The following is a 20,333-nucleotide window of genomic DNA, read 5'->3' on the forward strand; positions in this document are numbered from 1 at the left end:
GGTGGCCCGGAGGCAGTGCGTGAGAGTGGCAAGGTGAGCAGGGACCTGGACCCGGAGGACAGAAGGTTGCCAGGTGCACAGTGCCAAGAGAGACCAGATCAGAAAGGGAGAGGGGGGCGAAAGCAGAAACAAAGAGGAAGGTCTTGAGGTTCTTCCGGACCCAGAGATGGTTCTCCTCAAGGTTTAGAGTAGCATGGAGGCTGTTCCAGGAGGAGGTCCCAGCCGAAGACAGAGATCTACCCCAAGCTTGTTTCTTAGAAAAACTACTGACCCTAAGGGAGTTAGAGGTAGAGGAGCAGAGAGCACGAGAGGGGAGGTATTTATGGAGGGCGAGCTGAAAGTATTTTGGACCCAGGCCCCAGAAAGCCTTGTGGACAATGCAGAGGGTTTGGAATGTAATCCTTGCATCCACTGGGAGCCAATGGAGAGATTTCAGAGCTGGAGAGATATGATCCCAGGCCTTGAGGCCAAAGATAAGTCTTGCAGTCCTGTTCTGGATTAGTTGCAGAGGGCGGATAGTAGAGGCAGGTAGATTTAGAGGCTGTTACAATTGTCCAACCAGAGAGAACCAGAGCTTGGGAGACCATGGGCTTCTCGGGGAAGGAGAAGAAAGCTAGAGTACCTCTGAGGAGGTGCAGTAGGAAGTTTGACTATTTAGAGACAACAGAGATGTGGGCGGGGAAGGAAAGTGTGGAATCAAAGAAGACCCCGCGGTTCTTAGCCTCGCAGGTGTTGGTAGGAGGAGGGACAACAGAGGCTGGCAAAGAGTGAGGGGAAAGGATGAAGAAGCTATGCTTATGAGGAGGATCTCAGTCTTGCTGGCATTCAGACAAAGATCATTTGCAAAACACCAATCATGAATGGCAGTAAGGCAATCAGAGATGTTAGAGGGAGAAGAGGTGGCTGAGGGCACCCTGAAAATGAGTTGAGTGTCGTCAGCGTAGCACTGGAAATTTGAGCAGAAAATGGCAAGTGATATGATATGATATAATAGTTTATTTATATAGCGCCTATACACAATGTGTTTAAAAGAGCTTCAGTTGGCGAGAGTTGCCAGGCATTGGTTGAAAAGCCAGGGCGAGAGGTTAGACCCCTGTGGAACACCACAGGTAGAGAGTAGATAGATGATAGGAAGGACCCCAGTGTGACCTAGGAGGGTCGATCAGAGAAGAATGAGGTTACCCAGTCCACAGCCTGATCAGTGATACCATGGTTATCATGGAGACGTTTGAGCAGGATGGTATGGTTGACTGTGTCAAAGGCAGAAGAGAGATTGAGTAGGATGAGGACAGAGGGGACGTTACAGTCAAGGTTGGAGAGCAGATTTTCACAGATGTTCAGAAGAACAGTTTCTGTGCTTCTGGCAGCTCTGAAGCCAGACTGGTGGTCATGGAGACTGTTAGGGAGAATTCTCTGTTTGGGCTGAATTTCCTAACCTAGTGAGTCCCCCAGCAGCTTTGCTGGATTTCTGGAGTTTGTTTTTTTCCATCCTGCCAAGAGTGAGACTCTTTTTTTCCCACTCTTGGACATGAATGTGTGTAATTCCTATGAATGTCAATGTGTTCTATGGGCTATGGGGTCTTTTACCCCATAGGGTCTCATATGTTTTTCTATGTGTGTTACACCGCACCCGCCGTGCCGTAGCACTGGGGTGTCCTAGCGGACCTCCATCATACACTCCATACCCGGGGACTGACTGCTGTCTCCCCGGGCTTGTAAAGTCACCATTGGCTTCACTAGACCTAAATTTACTAACAGAACTAGTACAAACCATCCTATTGTGGACGTACTAGTAGGGGTAATTCGATTACTCCTGGGTCTGTTATTCGAGGGGGCACTGTCCCGTCCCCCCTCGTCGAGTTTTGGCTGGTGGCAGTGGAAACTACTTGTTATATTCGACCCCGAATATAACTCTATGGGATTCTTCCCATTGTTGGAGGTTAATACTTTTTCTCATTAATCTCTAACCTACCACCGGTTTATTTATCTTAAATAAATCTATCGGTTGGTATTTTCTGCCAGAACTCGGTTTTTAAAATGGCGTCTGTGTTCGTCTCTGTGACTCCTAAACCAAAGGTTGAGCCCTTTGTTCCACTTTTGGCGGGCCTCTACACAGAGGCCCTCCAAAGTGGTGCCATTCTGTCTTGGTACGACAGGGGGTGTGGGAGGGGGTTTAGGCACCCTGGACTGAGTTGCCTTGCCAACTCAAGTCGCACGCTGGTGTGATTGGCCCAAGTGGTGAGCCACCCCGCTCACCACTTAGCGTGTTTTGAGTGACTGCTAGGCTGAATGAATGGGGGTTTTCTGCATAAAAGCAAGGCTTTTGGGACTGGATCTTCAGAAGTCGCCACAGGACCTAAGAATCCGATGAGGGTAAAGCTGAGCCGACCTGCAACGACGACACCTCCGGTGGAGCCCTGCTGAATAGACTCACCACCGCCCGACGACAGAGGAGATCTCCCCGCCGGAGAGTCTCTTCCCCTGACTGGTGGGAACAACCAGTCCCCTTTGCTTTTTCTTCGTTCCAGGACGTAGTGGTCGAATTGCCCATGCAGAGCACCCCGGCAACCGGATAGCCACTACCCCTGTACCGCCACCAAAAGGTGGTGCCTTGTGACGGAGCACTCCGCGGCTGGTCTCTTCCCTGGTGGTGCATGATCTTCCACTTTCCTTCGACGACGAGATCATCTCTTCTCTTGCCAAAGATCCGACGTGCATCCACCACCAGGAACAACTGCCCCCGCCGGAGCTGTCTCTCCACAAACAAGGTTGCGTGTCCGCCTGGCTTCCCTTGTGTCGGTTAGTGTTAGGTGTCTGAATCCTCGCCTCTCCGTTGGGTCGCCTCCAAGCTTTTTCATCTTTCTGTTCTGAACTGGTCCAATCTTTCAATAACAATTTGCGACAAAGACTCGAAGTGCAGTTCCACTGTGATACTTTTTTTTGGGACACATCGCCTTGCCTCTCTCCGAGTGGGCCTGGCCTCTGAACTTTGCGATCTACAGTAGACCCTGCCTTACTTGCCTTGCATTTGTTCGTAAAAGTGTTGGCACCAAGTTGATTTCATACCCTGCCTTTTCTCTCGCGTCCTAACGAATATTAGAGTGCCATCTAGGTTAAAACATTCACCTCTGTCTGCAAATAAGTGGTGCCATTGAACCTAGACTTGTCGAACTATTGTTAGGAGGATTGATTTTTCTTATAGTAATTGTGCTTGAAGTGTTTACCGTATTAGTGCCCGAGTGTTTTTCATAGATGTGTTTTTATAAATAAATAACTATATATCTTTACACCGAAGCCTTGTTCTGTGTTTGCTTGTTCTACTGTGTGAATTGCCCTATTTTGTATACTCCACATACTGCCTAACTCTTCTTGAGGGAAGTCTGACTGCTCAGCCACAGCTACCAAGTGAATCTGTGTGGTACAGACTGCTACCAAGTGGGTTTACTGCCAAACACCTGTAGTCCTAAATCTTTTGCAGTGGTCCCAGAGGGAACTGCACAGGTTTCCCCCTAACACTGGTGTACAGCGGTGGGATTTGTATTGAGTATACAGTTTAGAGTGCTTTTCAACACTTTAGGATAACTAACCACAAAGCTTAGCACTAAAAAAAACAACTTTCAAAAACATGTCTACTATGGAAGTTTACAGTCAAGAATCCTTGTCAGGTGAAAATACTGAGAGTTTACGAGCCCTCTGTAGACAAGAGAATCTTTCTGTAAAAGGCAAGAAAGTGGAACTGATAGTGAGATTGCTGGAAAACCAAAGTATGGGTACTGGTTCAGAGGAACCAACTTCTCCAGCGAATGTAGAAAACAGTAATGGAATTGATCTGAATCAAAGTCTTGATAATGAGTCAGAAGAGGAAAGTGAACCTAATGAAGTTAGCCACTCTGAGCCCCTGTCTGCCTTACCTACTGTACCTATGGGGCCCATACCAGGTCCCACATGTGACTCTGCTTATTTTGAACTTGAAAAAATGAAGCTCGAATTAGAATACAAACGGTTCTTGGCTCAATCTGAAAGAAACCAAGAGCTCGAGTTCAGACGGATGAATGCCCAGGCTGATCAGAAGCAAGCTGAGTTAAGACTCAGAGAAATAGAACTTAATCACGAATTACAGATGAAAAAGTTGTCTGTGGAAAATGCTTCTCTCTCCTCTGGTTCCTCTAGAAGCTCCAGTCCCAAAAGACCCCGGATGCCGGAGGAATTAGTGGGTATGTATGAACAGAGATTGGATGTTTTGGATTGGTTAAAACTGTTTGAGTACAATCATGGGCTCCAGGACCTCATCGGGAATGATCTACTTCCCTGGTTGTTCTCTAGGCTCCCCCCTGTTGCGACTGATGTGGTAATGGAGTTGGGGGAGGCGGATAAGAAGGATTACGAACGTGTGAAACTAGTTTTGATAGCTAGATTCGGGAAGACCCCTTCCCAGTATCTTAAGAGGTTTAGAACCCTCAAAAAGCATGATGGTACCCCTTGGGCTACCTGGTTAAGTGAAGGGTTGAACAACTTAGAGGGATGGATTAAGGGTTACAAAGTGAACACTTATGAGGGTATGAAGAATCTTTTTATGTTGGAGTCTATTTATGATGCCTGTTCTCCTGAGCTCAGACAGCACTTGGCTGATTCGAAGGAATTAGATTCCAGGAAGCTAGCTAAGGCTGCTGACTTGTGGGTTGCCAACAGGGCTATTCATAAGGATTCTGGGGCAACTCAGAAAAAGGATGAGGGAAAACAGCCTAAGAAAGACTCAAAAGATAATTTAAATAACTCAAATTCCAAAGAGGGCCCCAAACAAAACCAGAAGGGTAAGCCACAAGGAAAACTGCAGCAGAATAGTGTGTCTTCTGGTGCCAAACCGGAACTGGGCCAGAACAAGCCACCATTCCAGAAAGCATTCGGTAAATGCTTCATTTGTGGCTCGACTGACCACGTGAAAGGAGATCCCAGATGTAAGGGTAAACCTTCAGGGGTCCAGCTTGTCTCCTTAGCCTTCGCTCCAGAGGAGGAAGTCCAAATGGCAAGTGGAAACTTTCTACTGCTAGCTGATGAACCCATTGGAGTCTCAGCCAGCGTTTCTTTAGTGTCTCTGGGGTTGTGGGACCAACAGAATTTAGACGTCTATACTTCTATGCCCGATAATACTAAAGAGTATTATAAGGACAGTGTCCAGGTGAATGGTCAGGAGACTCCTGCCATTAGGGACACTGGGGCCAGCATAACTGTGGTGGATAAATCGTTTTTTCAGGCTGAGGATGTTGCTAAGGCACCCAAGCGCCTCACCAAGTTAGCTGGAGGGCCTGTGCAGATGCTTCCCCAATTACCAGTTCTCATCCAGTGTAACGACATGACTGTGAAGATCCCTGTCAGCATACAGAGTGAGGTACCAGGACGCGTGCTGTTGGTTAACGATTTGAAAACTCTCGGCGTTGTATCGCAAACCCCCAGTCCTCCTAGTAAACGGTTACAGGAGCTAACCAGACCTGCAAGAGAGAGGACCATGCGCGGAACTCTCCAGGAGATGATGAAGAAAGAAATCACTCCTGCTCCACTGGAATTGTCGGCCGCTGTCTCGAAGATATCAGAAGCGAAAGGGAAACCTAAGACTTCTACCCCGAAACCAGCCGCCCGCATTCCAGTGCAGCCAACAAGGACTTCCCCGTGGTTGTCCAAAGTTACACCTGTAACTCCACCTCCAGTTGAGGCAGAGAGGGAGGTACAACCCTGTGTGGTAGAATTAGACTCTGACAAAGAGGTAATGGAAGGCCAGGAACTCATTGGAGATCTGGATCCTGTTGACCATCCTGAGCTGCAATCTTTACTGGCAGAAGGTGGACCCAGCAGGGCAGACTTCAGTAAGGGACAGAGAGAATGTCCAACTCTGGAAGGTCTTCGCCACCAGGCAGAAGATCAGGCTGAAGGGCAAGAGCCTGGGAAATACAGGTTGCACTGGGAAGATGGCCTCTTCTACAGTGAACCGACCGAGTGTGCACCTGGAGACTACAAACGACTTGTAGTACCCCAAGAGAACAGACCACAGTTCTTGCAGTTAGCCCACAAGATTCCTTTGGCTGGTCACTTGAGTTTCAAGAAGACTAAGGAAAGGCTCTCCCTCTACTTTTATTGGCCGAAGATGGGGGCCGAAGTAGAAAAACACTGCAGGAGCTGCCACACCTGCCAGACCTCTGGTAAGGTTGGCTCCAAGAATGTGGCACCTTTAGTGCCTCTCCAAGTCGTGGGAGTCCCATTGGAGAGAGTAGGAATTGACATTGTTGGTCCCCTTGATCCTCCAACCTCCTCAGGCAACAGGTTTATACTTGTTGTAGTAGACCATGCTACTAGGTATCCTGAGGCCATTCCTATGAGGACTGTTACAGCTCCAGCTGTGGCTAAGGCCCTCCTTGGTATTTTTACTAGGGTCGGGTTTCCTAAGGAAGTAATCTCTGACTTTATGTCCCACTACATGAAAGCCATGTGGAAAACCTGTGGAGTTACTTACAAGTTCTCAACAGTTTACCACCCACAAACCAATGGGTTGGTAGAACGGTTCAACCGAACCATGAAGAGCATGATAGGTGCTTTAGAGGAACCCCTTAAACGTAAGTGGGACCTTCTACTGCCATGCCTTCTATTTGCTTATAGAGAAGTCCCTCAGGAGGGAGTAGGTTATTCTCCCTTCGAGCTTCTCTATGGTCATCCCGTCAGAGGTCCATTGGCCCTGATTAAGGAGGGGTTGGAGAGTGCTCCTTCCCCCAAGCCAGTCAGAGTGACTGACTACGTGATAGGTCTCCGGAGGAGAATGTCGCACATGATGACAGAAGCAAGCGATAACTTGAAAGCTGGACAAGCATTTGTCAAGCACTGGCATGATCAAAAGGCTAACATGGTTGAGTTTGCTCAAGATCAGCTTGTTCTTGTTATGATCTCAACAAGGCAGAGGGCCTTGCAAGACAAATGGATGGGACCCTTCAGAGTTGTGGGTAAACTCGGAGAGGCCAACTATCTGGTGGACTTGGGCAATCCCAAGGATGCTCCGACAGTCTTCCACACCAACCGACTCAAAGCGTATGTCTCAAGACCTGATGTAGGAGCGTTGCTTCTAGCATCATCCAAGGAAGAAGAAGAGAGTGAAGCTCTTCCGGATCTCCTCAGAGGCTTACCTTTAGACGAAAAAATTGAAGGAGTAAATCTCTCTTCAAATCGGACACCCGAGCAACAAGAAGAGTGCAAATGTATGTTGAATCAGTTTGCCTCCCTGTTCTCGCTTTCGCCAGGCTTGACCCCTTGGGGCCAGCATGACATACTCACTGGTGACTGTCTGCCAGTCAAAAGCAGAGGATACCGAATGTCAGAAAATTTACGAACCCACATCAAAGGTGAGGTCAGCAAGATGCTCGATCTCGGGGTAATAGAGCCCTCTACTAGTCCATGGTCTAGCCCAGTTGTGTTAGTACCAAAGGCCGGATCTAAAGAACTTAGATTCTGCGTGGATTATAGAGCTCTTAATGCAGTCACCAAGACTGATGCCCACCCTTTGCCAAGAACAGATGAGTTGGTGGACAAACTTGGCGCAGCCAAATTCCTCAGCACATTTGACTTGACGTCAGGCTATTGGCAAATAGCCTTGACAGACCATGCCAAGGAGAAAACTGCATTTTCTACCTCCGTTGGCTTATACCAGTTTAAGGTAATGCCTTTCGGATTTAACAATGCACCTGCTACATTTCAACGGATGGTAAACCAGGTTTTGAATGGGATGGAGGACTTCTGCATGGCATACTTGGATGACATAGAAGTGTTCAGCAATTCCTGGGAAGAGCATGTAACCCACCTGAGAGATGACTTGCAGGCTCTTGGACGAGCCAATCTGACCATAAAGGCGAGTAAATGCCAAATTGGACAGAGTAAGGTAGTCTATCTTGGACATGAGGTAGGAGGTGGAGAAATAAGGCCTTTGCTCAGTAAGATTGAAGCTGTGCAAAATTGGACAACACCTACTACTCAGACCCAGGTGAGAGCCTTCCTAGGCCTCACTGGGTATTACAGGAATTTCATCGAGAACTATGGGACCATAGCTTCTCCACTGAATGTCATCTCCTCGCCCAAATTTCCTAAAAAGGTTAGATGGAACGAGGAGTGCAATCAGGCTTTTGAAAACCTGAAAAAGGCTCTTTGCCAAGCCCCAGTACTCAGAGCTCCTGACTACCGCCAAGCTTTCATTGTGCAGACAGAAGCTTCAAATGTAGGAATAGGTGCCGTACTCAGTCAACTGGATGGGAAAGGTAGGGAGCACCCCGTTTGCTTCATCATCCGCAAGCTGAAGGATCCTGAAACAAGGTGGGCAACAATCGAAAGAGAGTGCTTTGCTATCAGGTGGCCTCTGAAGAAGTTTAGGCCATACTTGTATGGTTGTATGGTTCTACTTTTGTCATTCAGACTGACCACCAACCCTTGAGATGGTTAATGCAAATGAAAGGGGAAAACCCACAACTACTGAGATGGTCGATCTGCCTGCAAGGGTTTGATTTCGCCATTGAGCACAGGTCAGGGTGTCACCACCAAAATGCTGATGGCCTCTCTAGGATGTATGTCATCGACTAGAGGTATGAGATTCATCCAGGAGTGGATTAAATCCTCCTGTCCCTTAGTCTGGGGGGGCGAGTGTTAGGGAGAATTCTCTGTTTGGTCTGAATTTCCTAACCTAGTGAGTCCCCCAGCAGCTTTGCTAGATTTCTGGAGTTTGTTTTTTTCCATCCTGCCAAGAGTGAGACTCTTTTTTTCCCACTCTTGGACATGAATGTGTGTAATTCCTGTGAATGTCAATGTGTTCTATGGGCTATGGGGTCTTTTACCCCATAGGGTCTCATATGTTTTTCTATGTGTGTTACACCGCACCCTCCGTGCCGTAGCACTGGGGAGTCCTAGCGGACCTCCATCATAGACTCCATACCCGGGGACTGACTACTGTCTCCCCGGGCATGTAAAGTCACCATTGGCTTTACTAGACCTAAATTTCCTAACAGAACTAGCACAAACCATTCTATTGTGGACGTACTAGTAGGGGTAATTCGATTACTCCTGGGTCTGTTATTCGAGGGGGCACTGTCCCATCCCCCCTCGTCGAGTTTTGGCTGGTGGCAGTGGAAACTACTTGTTATATTCGACCCCGAATATAACTCTATGGGATTCTTCCCATTGTTGGAGGTTAATACTTTTTCTCGTTAATCTCTAACATACCACTGGTTTATTTATCTTAAATAAATCTATCGTTTGGTATTTTCTGCGAGAACTCGGTTTTTAAAATGGCATCTGTGTTCGTCTCTGTGACTCCTAAACCAAAGGTTGAGCCCTTTGTTCCACTTTTGGTGGGCCTCTACACAGAGGCCCTCCAAAGTGGTGCCATTCTGTCTGGGTGCCACAGGGGGTGCGGGAGGGGGTTAAGGCACCCTGGACTGAGTTGCCTTGCAAACTCAAGTCGCACTCTGGTGTGATTGGCCCAAGTGGTGAGCCACCCCGCTCACCACTTAGCATGTTTTGAGTGACAGCTAGGCTGAATGAATGGGAGTTTTCTGCATAAAAGCAGGGTTTTGGGATTGGATCTTCAGAAGTCACCACAGGACCTAAGAATCCGACAAGGGTAAAGCTGAGCCGACCTGCAACGACGACACCTCCGGTCGAGCCCTGCTGAATCGACTCACCACCGCCTGACGACAGAGGAGATCTCCCCGCCGGAGAGTCTCTTCCCCTGACTGGTGGGAACAACCAGTCCCCTTTGCTTTTTCTTCGTTCCAGGACGTAGTGGTCGAATTGCCCGTGCAGAGCACCCCGGCAACAGGATAGCCACTACCCCTGTACCGTGACCAAAAGGTGGTGCCTTGTGACGGAGCACTCCGCTGCTGGTCTCTTTCCTGGTGGTGCAACGATCTTCCACTTTCCTTCGACGACGAGATCATCTCTTCTCTTGGCAAAGACCCGAAGTGCATCCACCACCAGGAACAACTGCCCCCGCCGGAGCTGTCTCTCCACAAACAAGGCACCGTGTCTGCCTGGCTTCCCTTGTGTCGGTTAGTGTGAGGTGTCTTAATCCTCGCCTCTCCGTTGGGTCGCCTCCAAGCTTTCTCATCTTTCTGTTCTGAACTGGTCCAATCTTTCAATAACAATTTGCGACAAAGACTCGAAGTGCAGTTCCACTGTGATACTTTTTTTTGGGACACATCGCCTTGCCTCTCTCCGAGTGGGCCTGGCCTCTGAACTTTGCGATCTACAGTAGACCCTGCCTTACTTGCCTTGCATTTGTTTGTAAAAGTGTTGGCACTGAGTTGATTTCATACCCTGCCTTTTCTCTCACGTCCTAACGAATACTAGAGTGCCATCTAGGTTAAAGCATTCACCTCTGTCTGCAAATAAGTGGTGCCTTTGAACCTAGACTTGTCGAACTATTGTTAGGGGGATTGATTTTTCTTATAGTAATTGTGCTTGAAGTGTTTACCGTATTAGTGCCCGAGTGTTTTTCATAGATGTGCTTTTATAAATAAATAACTATATATCTTTACACCGAAGCCTTGTTCTGTGTTTGCTTGTTCTACTGTGTGAATTGCCCTATTTTGTATACGCCACATACTGCCTAACTCTTCTTGAGAGAAGTCTGACTGCTCAGCCACAGCTACCAAGTGAATCTGTGTGGTACAGACTGGTACCAAGTGGGTTTACTGCCAAACACCTGTAGTCCTAAATCTTTTGCAGTGGTCCCAGAGGGAACTGCACAGGTTTCTGCCTAACAGAGACAGCCAATAGAGTCGGAGTGAAGGTTAAGCTGAGAGATGGCCAGCATTTTCATGAGTTTGCCCAGAAAGGGAGTAATGGAAATTTGGAGATAGTTAGCCGGACAGGAAGGATCAGCTGTGGGTTTCTTGAGGAGAGGATGCATGAGGAAGTGCTTCAGAGGGCAGGGAAAGGACCCCGAGGCAAGGGAGTGGTTGCAAAAATCAGCAAGGGCCGGTAAGGGGGTGTCAATGTGGTCCTTGATGGTTTTAGAGGAACATGGATGAACCTGTTTCTACAAGGCTTTCATAGATCGGACTTGTCTAGCGACCTTATTGGGGGAGAAAAGAGGAACGGACGAGAAAGGAGGAGGGGGTGGCTGAAAGAGGGTCAGCAAACACAGGGGAGCGGAGGGGAAGGGGAAGAGAGGGTGGACAGGATGTCCTGAGCTTTTTAGATAAAGTGAGAGGCAAGGGCATTGCAGAGAGCATGGCGACAGGAGGGGTAGAGACTGCAGCAGGGTTGGCCAGCTCCTTGCAGATTTTAAAGAGTTTGGCCGAGTTGTTAGATGCCGTAGAGACACAGGCTTGAATGTCGACTCTCTTCTTGGTGCGGACAGAGAGTCGGTATTGCCTTTGGAGCAGGCGGCAGGTCAGTTTCTCCGAGGATGAGCAAGAATCCCTCCATTTCCTCTCAGCCGCCCTACACTTATGTTTAAGTGTTGCTAGGTCTGAGTCATACCAGGAATTGCACTTGGCTTTGGACTTCAAACGGATCCTCATGACAGGGGAAAGAGCATCAAGAGTATCAGAAATCGAAGAGTAGAGAAGGGTTAGGTCTGTGTCCAGGTGTGAGTCAGCCAGAGGAGGAGGGGGTGGGAGGGAGAATGTGGCAGCGACAGCCTCAACTGACACGTGCTTCATGGGCTGGATGTCCGAGAAGGTAGGTGGCAGTGTTGAGGTAGGCTTGGCTTGAAAATCAGGTCCAAGGTGTTACCTTTCTCATGAGTTGGAAGATGGTTCTGAGCATGCAAGTTAAGATCGGCAGGCCAGCTATGAGCTTGTGTGCCTCCAAATCATTAACGTTGTTTCTGTGCACATTGAAATCTCCCATGACAACTAGTTTAGAGTATGTCAGAGAAATATCAGGAATCAGCTGCAGAAATGTATTAAGGAAGTCTAGAGACAAATACGAAAGGGCATGATATAGAATCAGTACATGTACAGACCAGTTATGAGTGAGTATACATGTGTATAAGAACATTTTCACATGATAAGGTATGAGCTACAGGAATAGCAGCACAATTGAACAACACAGAGTTTATAAAGCTATGCCCCCACCCTGCCATCTGCCCGATCCTGATATTTTAACAGGTAATTGGGGGGAGAAGCTGCAGGAAATCTGGTCCAGAGGCAGCACTGAACCATGTTTCTGTGAGACACACTATGGCCCTCATAGGACCCTGGCGCTAAGTGTTTAGACCAGCCGTTAAAGTAGGGACCCGCAAAGGGACCTTGGTGCTAAGTATGGTACCGCAATTTGCAGTACCGTACTTAGCACCTTCCCCAGTCCCATTGAGCCCTATGGGGCAAAAATGTGAATGGGGACGGGCCAATGTTCAATGGGGAATTACCGCCCCCCCAACCTTGGAATGGGGTGGTAATTCCCCATTGAACATTGGCGGACTTGTTACGATACCGGCACCATCCATGGTGCTAGTAGCGCCATGGTTTAGCACCAGTATCGTAATGAGGGCCATATATGTGGTGCATGGTCCTCTAGGAGATCATATATATGATTGCAATGAGCTGCTGCTGACTGTGCATTTAGGAGAAACCTGGTGATATGGATACATGGAGTCTAGGCCTATTGTGGGTAAAAGATGCACTCACCCACAACAGAGGGGTAATCAAAATAAAGGGCCAGTTCCCCCGGGAAATCCTACTCAGAAATTCTCCCAGAAAAGAAATCCAACACCACCTCGAAAACAACATTTTCAAAATTATTTTCCTCCTCCTAGATTACAAGAAAAAGAAAATACAGCCCAGAATCAAGGGGAGTAGAGACCTAGACATGTAGGCTACAGTGTTAAATGTCAGTGTTAAATGTGTTAAATGTCAGTCATACCTGAGTTACTTTACTAGGAGGGATAGCTACCCTTCAAGCGAGCAACAAAGGTATGGCCCGAGTCCGTATACGGTTCCAAGAGTGGAAAAAAGATCTCTAAACTTGAGTGATAAGTGAAGCAATTGAGGGAGAACATTGGACAAATGTTGAGGGCCCAACTGAACTCTCAGATTGTCAGTGTACCTCAAAATCCCCTGCCTTCTGGTTCCGGTGCCCTGGGGAGACAATTACAAGAGGTAAACAATCTAAGTAATAGTGTCCTAGTGGAAGAAGAAAAAGGGGATTTGGAGTAAAAAATATGCTAAGCCTTAGAGGAAGCTTTGTTTCTGTCAAATACGACGACCCCTGAATGTAATAAATAAATTTGATAAAATATTAGCGACAACTTATTCCACTGTAAAATACAAAATACAGTGAAATTCAAAGAAAAGAACAATAGAATAATCACCATTGAAACAGGGTGGAGTGCAGAAAATTAACTCTTCTCTTTCATAGATGGAGTGACACAGCCTAATAAAAAGTGGGTAACAATAGAAGACCCTGAATTTGATAATGTAGAAAAAAAAGACTGAAAAGTGGCAATAAACCCCTAGGAAAGAAAGTCAATCTAATAAAAAAGATATTCTAATCCCAGTAAATCCAAAAACAGTAGTGGTATAACCCTCCTAAACGGTACTGAAGGATACACCTACTGCATATGTTCTCTCCAAATGCATATATATTCCAGGCCAACTGGGTGACATCAAGGAAGGAAGTGCAGGGCGAACCAAGGTATTCTCTAGAAATAACTGGCATCAAGAAAATTCATACCAAGCTGTCCAACAACTCACGCTTTTTTTGTAAACTAGAGTCTAAAGAAGATAGATTATATGCTCCTTTCCAGTTCAAGATCAGTGTGATTTATCAGCTCAGGGTCACAGGAGACGACCTTGGTTTCAAAACAAACCTTGGATAAACTCAATCAAGGGATGTGAGAGGGTAATACAATTCCTCTTCACCCTCTTCTAGAAGAACTCCAAAGTTTCGATGGAAAGGATTTTTCTGTCAAAGGGATTGTGGATCTCGAAAACAAAATTGGGCTGCACCAACTGAAACATACAGTGATCTTTGTGGCTCCAGAGGGTACTCACTGTTTACTAGGGAGCAATTTTCTTCAGAGTTCGCCCCCGTTAATTGATTGCGTGATCCAGGTTCTCTGGACCAAAGCAAAACCGTCCCACCAAGCTGAAGATAAGGAACAATTATGTCAATTTTTATGTTAGTTGTCACTTGAATGAATGACATACCAATCAGATTGAATTTCATTTTCAGAAGAATCAGTTTCCTGAGATCCCCTAGTGGCAAATTGGATTACACGGATAAGTAGTGGTAAACAGGACCACTCAGCCCACACACTTCTACAGACCAAAACAAAACACTATCATAAAGGTAAAGCACGCATAAGCAAAAGAGATACCTCCTTCTTCTTTTGTGGTAACACGGGCTGAGGGAAGGCTATAATCTTAAGAAGGCTATGAAGGTGAACCAGTAGTGACCCAAACAACACAGTGTAACATTCCAAAATAAAGGGAATGTCCAATCAACGATTCTACAAAAATATAAACACTTTAATACAACACTTCATCTGCAAGTAGAACGAAAAGAGATTGCTATACAAAAACCTACCTTAAAGGAAAGAACATAGAAGATGCAACAGACCCGAGAATGTAGCTCTCTCAGCGTGGTTTGAGGGGTGGTAAGTACTACAATAAAAAGGATATAGGCTTGAGAAGAGGAGCAATCATGAACTAACCATTCTCTAGGGCCCAGGTGGACTGTGGGGGCAGTTGCTGGATTCAGTTCTTGGTGGGCTGACGCATCAGACCCAACTTCGAACATTGATGCAGGCTAATCAGGCTTAGTTAGGCATGTAGGACCATGGAGGTCCTGGCAGCAAGTAGACGTCAAGTACGGTCGAATGCAGGTGCTCTGTGCTTTTGAAAAGTGGAGGTTCAATGATTCAGGTCAGGGCGGTCCCAAGAATGCTTTACAGTTGGCCAGGAAGAGACAGGCTTTGACCGCTGGAAGAGGTTGGCGAGTGATGCTTCAATGGTTCGATTCGTTTGGACGATGGTCTTCAATGTGGTGATCGAGGGTTTGTAAATACAGTCAATGAGACAGCGGTTCTTGGGCTAACTTGGCTGAGCCATGATTGTAACCCCAAAGTAGAGATGACGAGTAACCATCCAGAGATTCAGTTTAGGTTCTGTCAGTGAGAAGACGTGTCATGCCTTACAGGTGATGTGATTCACTCAGAAATGATGCAATGTTGAGCTGGTTTAGATGCAGTGCAATATTTTGGCAGGTTAGAGGAGCACAGAGGAACACAGACACCAGACATAGGTACTTCCCTATTGTTCAGGATGCAGGGAATACAGAGGGACCAATTTGGTTCAATACAACAGGGAACTTCAGTTGGTCTGGCCCTCTGGTTGCTGTGAGGCCTTCACAAAGGACTTGAGGACAGCACACTCCAGGTCAGGGTCTGCTCATCTGGGAGTGGATAGGGGACATATGTTCCTTCTGTCTTAGACGGCGCCTTCTTCACCTCCGCCGGACAGTTTTGTCCCAAACGAAATCCAGGTGGGAATGTTCAGAACATCACTTTGGCCTTAAAGGATACTTGAGGAACTGAGGGAATTCTGCTGAAGGGGTGCAAGACTCCTTTGAAAGGCACACATCCTCAGGTAATTAGCCTAAAGCTAGCCTGCCTCAGGGGAACAATCCCTGCTCCTGGCTGAAGTGGAGTTTGCCATGTTGATCTTGCACAGAGCATGCTGTGCTCCAGGCGGAGTGGAGGAGGCAGGAAAGGGAAAGAGAACCAATGAGAGACAAGATGGTGGAAGGCCCTTTCCAGTGTCCACTGCCTATTCTACTCCCGCCCCCTCCATCCTACTTACAACAAAAACATTTGGAGACAGAGCACCCTGCTAATCCTCCTGAATGGATGTCCTCTTTTGATACCTGAGCACAGGATAGCTGCCTGTTGTGTGGCTGTCACAGGACGAGAGGGTTACTGGCCCTCACAAACAGAATCAAAGAGAGGCAGGGTCCTCTGGGATGTGTCCTACTGTGTGGCAGTATTGGCCTGTGTGACCCGAATACACATTCCCTTCCACAGCAGAGCTGACTCACATGAACTGACACATGTGTAATACCAATTCCGTCATGGCAGCCATGAGGAGCATTATCACCATGCATTATGCCTTAACTCAGGCATAACTTATTCTTAGAAATTACCCTGACACCAGCAAGGGGTACTCATGACCACTGTAGTTTGGGTATGTAAATCTCACCCCTGTGCTGCAGTGACTTTGCTGCTGCTCTGTTGGTCGAGTGGGCATCTTGCGACATTGGAACCTACTCTGCACCACAAGCTAGTTGCATGGAGTTGTGACAGAGGGGGATCTGGTTAGCAGATTACACCATTGGAGAAGGAATCACCTGCATCTTTTTCTGTACTAATAAACACCTGCATAATTGTATGTACTAATGACATTTTAAAAAAACAGGGTTTTATACCCCTGCCAGATGAAAATTCCTCGCATCCATCATCTCAATAGGAGAACAGAGCGGTGAGGGGACATCATCCCAACTCGTAAAAATGAACCTCCCTCCTAACAACAGATGGAAGGTGATACATTGAAGTTCTGTGTTCAGGAGGACCCCAAGGAAATCAAAACATCTATTGAAAAGAGTTCAGAAAAACAAATTCATAATTTGGCCAGCATCCAGTAAAAGCACACATTGTTCTCCATTCAGATAAACTGAGTTCCTGTGCTCAGCAGAGTCTGTCTAAACAATGTAAAAAGCTTCATGAACAAAGCACTGTTTCTGTGATTCTCTAAAGATCAGGCTACTCCCTGCTTTAATTTCACAAATAAATAGGAAGTTGGTCTGGAAACACACAATTCAAAAAAATGCACTACCTAGCAAGTGCATAGTTAAAATGTCAATTGGCGATAACACTATTGACCATTATTGTTGGATTGTTTGAGACGTCACTTGTGAATTTTATCTGGATAGTGATATTCTCCATCAATTTGCAATTAATTTAGATTTTATTAATGGCAAAGTTTGGTCAAGGCGGGAGGGGTCACCCAATGGGGTTTGACAATGTTGAGAAAGCATTTGGTGAGCTCAATTATGGCCCAATGCTGTGTTCCTTCTCACCACCTGGCCATCATGTTGCCCTGCGCCACCTGAATCACTAGTCACCAACTGATCCTCTCCTCTCCTCTGCTATGTACAGCTTTAGCCCCCTTCTATGTGCCCCTCTGTATCTGTTATGCATCTGTACTGGTGTATTCCTCTGTAAAGCACTTTGTTGTGTATCTGTATTGTTGTATACTACTGTAAAGCACTCCGTTGCTTTTTGAAGCTAGGTCACCACTCAATAAATACCATAATAATAATAAAAATAATAATAATAATAGTAATAATAATAATAATATTAATAATAATAATGCTGTTCAAGTCCAAGCCAAAGAAGAGGTCACTATCTAAAGACAGATTGGATAATTTATGGTGCCAATAAAATTAAAAGGAGGACAAACTCTCTAACAAATCAGGAAGCGTTCATACACTTGAGTCATTTCCTGCAACAAGAACTGTCCCTATATTCAACACCATTGGTTAATCTCAAAGATGACACCATTTGTATATTGGTGGAGAATGGCAACTCTCAAAGTATTACTTTGAACACAAACAATTCTATTGTAATACTGGTTCATTTCCAATATTACTCTTTGATTTCGAAAATGAAATCATAGGCACAGTTAGGGAACATTGCTGCAACCAAACAGGTGATATCTGACAGGGGGCACATTTCTTTGTGTATTCTTCATGCCCTTTGTGATGCTGGAAATGCATTGGAGGGACAGGGCCTCCCTGTCCTTGTCCTGTGGTCCTTTTTCACTTATGTTCTGTATTGTTTTCTGCCCAGGAGCCCATGTGGGACTCCTGGCAGTGCAACTCTTCCTGTTTTTGTTTTGGTGTACAGAACCATGGGATACCCTTATGATACCCATGGGTGGGGGTGCAACACTGTGGCCCTAGTATATGTTTTTGGCCAACTGTGTATAGACCACAGAGCAGGGTATGGGCTGGTGGCAGCTCCAAGCTGAATTTGACAAGTGCTCTGAGTATCCTCCATTTTGGGATAACCAGGCTCTGCCATTGGATTCAGTTGATTCCTGATAGGAAACAAGATGGCCCCTGTGGCCTCTTGCTTTCTATTGCCTGTTAACTTGTTTTCCAAAAGTGCTGGGAAGCCCTGACTCTGTCCCTTCCCCCTGACTGGCTGTTGGGTGGAAGTTCCATATATGGGGCCTCATTACGTCCCTGGCGCTAATGGGTTAATGGCGCCGTAAAAGGCTGCGGCGCCGTTAACCCATTAGCGCCTAATTACTAGACCAGCCGTTAAAGTAGGGACCCGCAAAGGGACCTTCGCGGTAAGTATTGTACTGCAATTTGCAGTACCGTACTTAGCGCCTTAGCCATTCCCATTATGCCCTATGGGGCAAAAATGGGAATGGGGAAGGGCCATGGGGAAATGGGGAAATACCGCCCCGCCATCCTTGGAATGGGGCGGTATTTCCCCATTTCACCATGGCGGACACGTTACGATACCGGCACCAACCATGATGCTAATAGCGCCATGGTTTAGCGCTGGTATCGTAATGAGGGCCATGGTGTTGTTGTGAAATCCAGGCCAGACTGGCTGGAGCCTTCCCAGTGACTGTATGTTGTGGGTACACCCTGTGGGTGGGACCTGGGTGAATGGACTGTCTGACCAATATGCACTTCCTGTTGTGGCTGTCTAGTTTCTGGTATGATAGACAAAGACTGAGACAGCCCTGCCCGAAAATGGTATGAATGCAGTGTGTAGTGTTGAATGGCTGGGTACTTGTCCCAATACACATTGTTAGGGAGAATTCTCTTATAAGGCTAATTTCCCAAACCTAGTGAGTCCCCCAGCAGCTTTGCTGGATTTTTGGGGTTTGTTTTTTACTCCTGCTAAGAGTGAGACTCTTTTCCTCCCACGCTTAGGTATGATTTGTGGTATGTCTTTGACTTATTTTGTGCTTATGGGCTATGGGGTCTTTTACTCCATAGGGTATCATCTGTTTTAATGTATGTGTTACATAGCACTCTCAGTGCAGTAACACAAGGGTGTCATAGTGACCCCTAAACATAGACTCCATACCCTGGGACTGACTACTGTCTCCCAGGGCATGTAAAGTCACCATTGACTTTACTAGTCCAAAATTGTGAACAGAACCAGTACAAACCATCATATTGTGGAAGTACTGGAAGGGGTTAATTAGATTGCCCCTGGGTCTGTTTCCAAGGGGGCACTGTCCAGTCCCCCCTTGTCGAGTTGTTTCTGGCTGGTGGCAGTGGTTATCACGCAAAATATTCCACCTGAATATTTCCTATGGGATTTTCCCATTGGTTTTAAACGCACCACTTTTTGGTGCAATGTTAAAGATACCGCCGGTTTATTTATTTAATATAAAATCACCGGTTGGGTCTTTTCGTCAGAACTCTTTTCTAAAATGGTGTTTGTGTCCGTCTCTGTAACTCCAACCAAGTTCGGGCCATTTTTTCCACTATTTTGGCGGGCTTCTCCACAGAAGCCCTCCAACTGGTGCCACTCAGTCTAGGTTCCACAGGATGTGTGGGTGGGGGAATTGGCACCCTGGACTGCGTTGCCTTAGCAACTCAAGTCACACTCTGTTCTGATTGGCCCAGTGGTGAGCCACCCGGCTCACCACTTAGCATGTATGAGTGACAGCTAGGCTGTTGAATGGGGGTTTTTCTCCATAAAAGCAGGGCTTTTGGGACTGGAACTTCAGAAGTCGCCACAGGACCTAAGAAATCCGAAGAGGGGAGAAGCTGAGCCATCTGCATCGACGACACCACTGTCACCCGACAACAAGAGAAGATCTTCTGCTGTAAGAGTCTTCTCCCTTTGAGCTGGTGGGGACAACCAGTTCGCCATTCGCCTTTCAGGACATCCCTTGGTCGAATCGCCAGTGCCAAGCACCTCGGCGGCCGGATAGCCAAGCTTCACCACTGTGGCCGCGAATAAAAGGAAAGCACCTTTTAACCAAACAAACTCCGTGGCTGGTCTCTTCCCTGGGCAGTACAACGACTCCAAGTTTCCTCCTCGACGAGATCTTCTCTTCCCCTGGTCGAAACCACAAACTGCACCTGCTGGCAGGAACAACTGCCACCGCCGGAGCTTCCTCACTCTTAAAGGTACTGTGTTCCGCCTGGAGATTGCTAAAGGTGACCCTTAAATCCTTGGCTTTCCAACTGGGTTGGCCCAAGACCTTCTAACTACCTTTTGCATCAAACCAACCTCCTTTGAACATTTCTGCAAAGACTTGAGTGCT

Source organism: Ambystoma mexicanum, chromosome 10 (genome assembly GCF_040938575.1).
Source record: "Ambystoma mexicanum isolate Mex_15411 chromosome 10, UKY_AmexF1_1, whole genome shotgun sequence".
NCBI classification, from domain to species: domain Eukaryota; kingdom Metazoa; phylum Chordata; class Amphibia; order Caudata; family Ambystomatidae; genus Ambystoma; species Ambystoma mexicanum.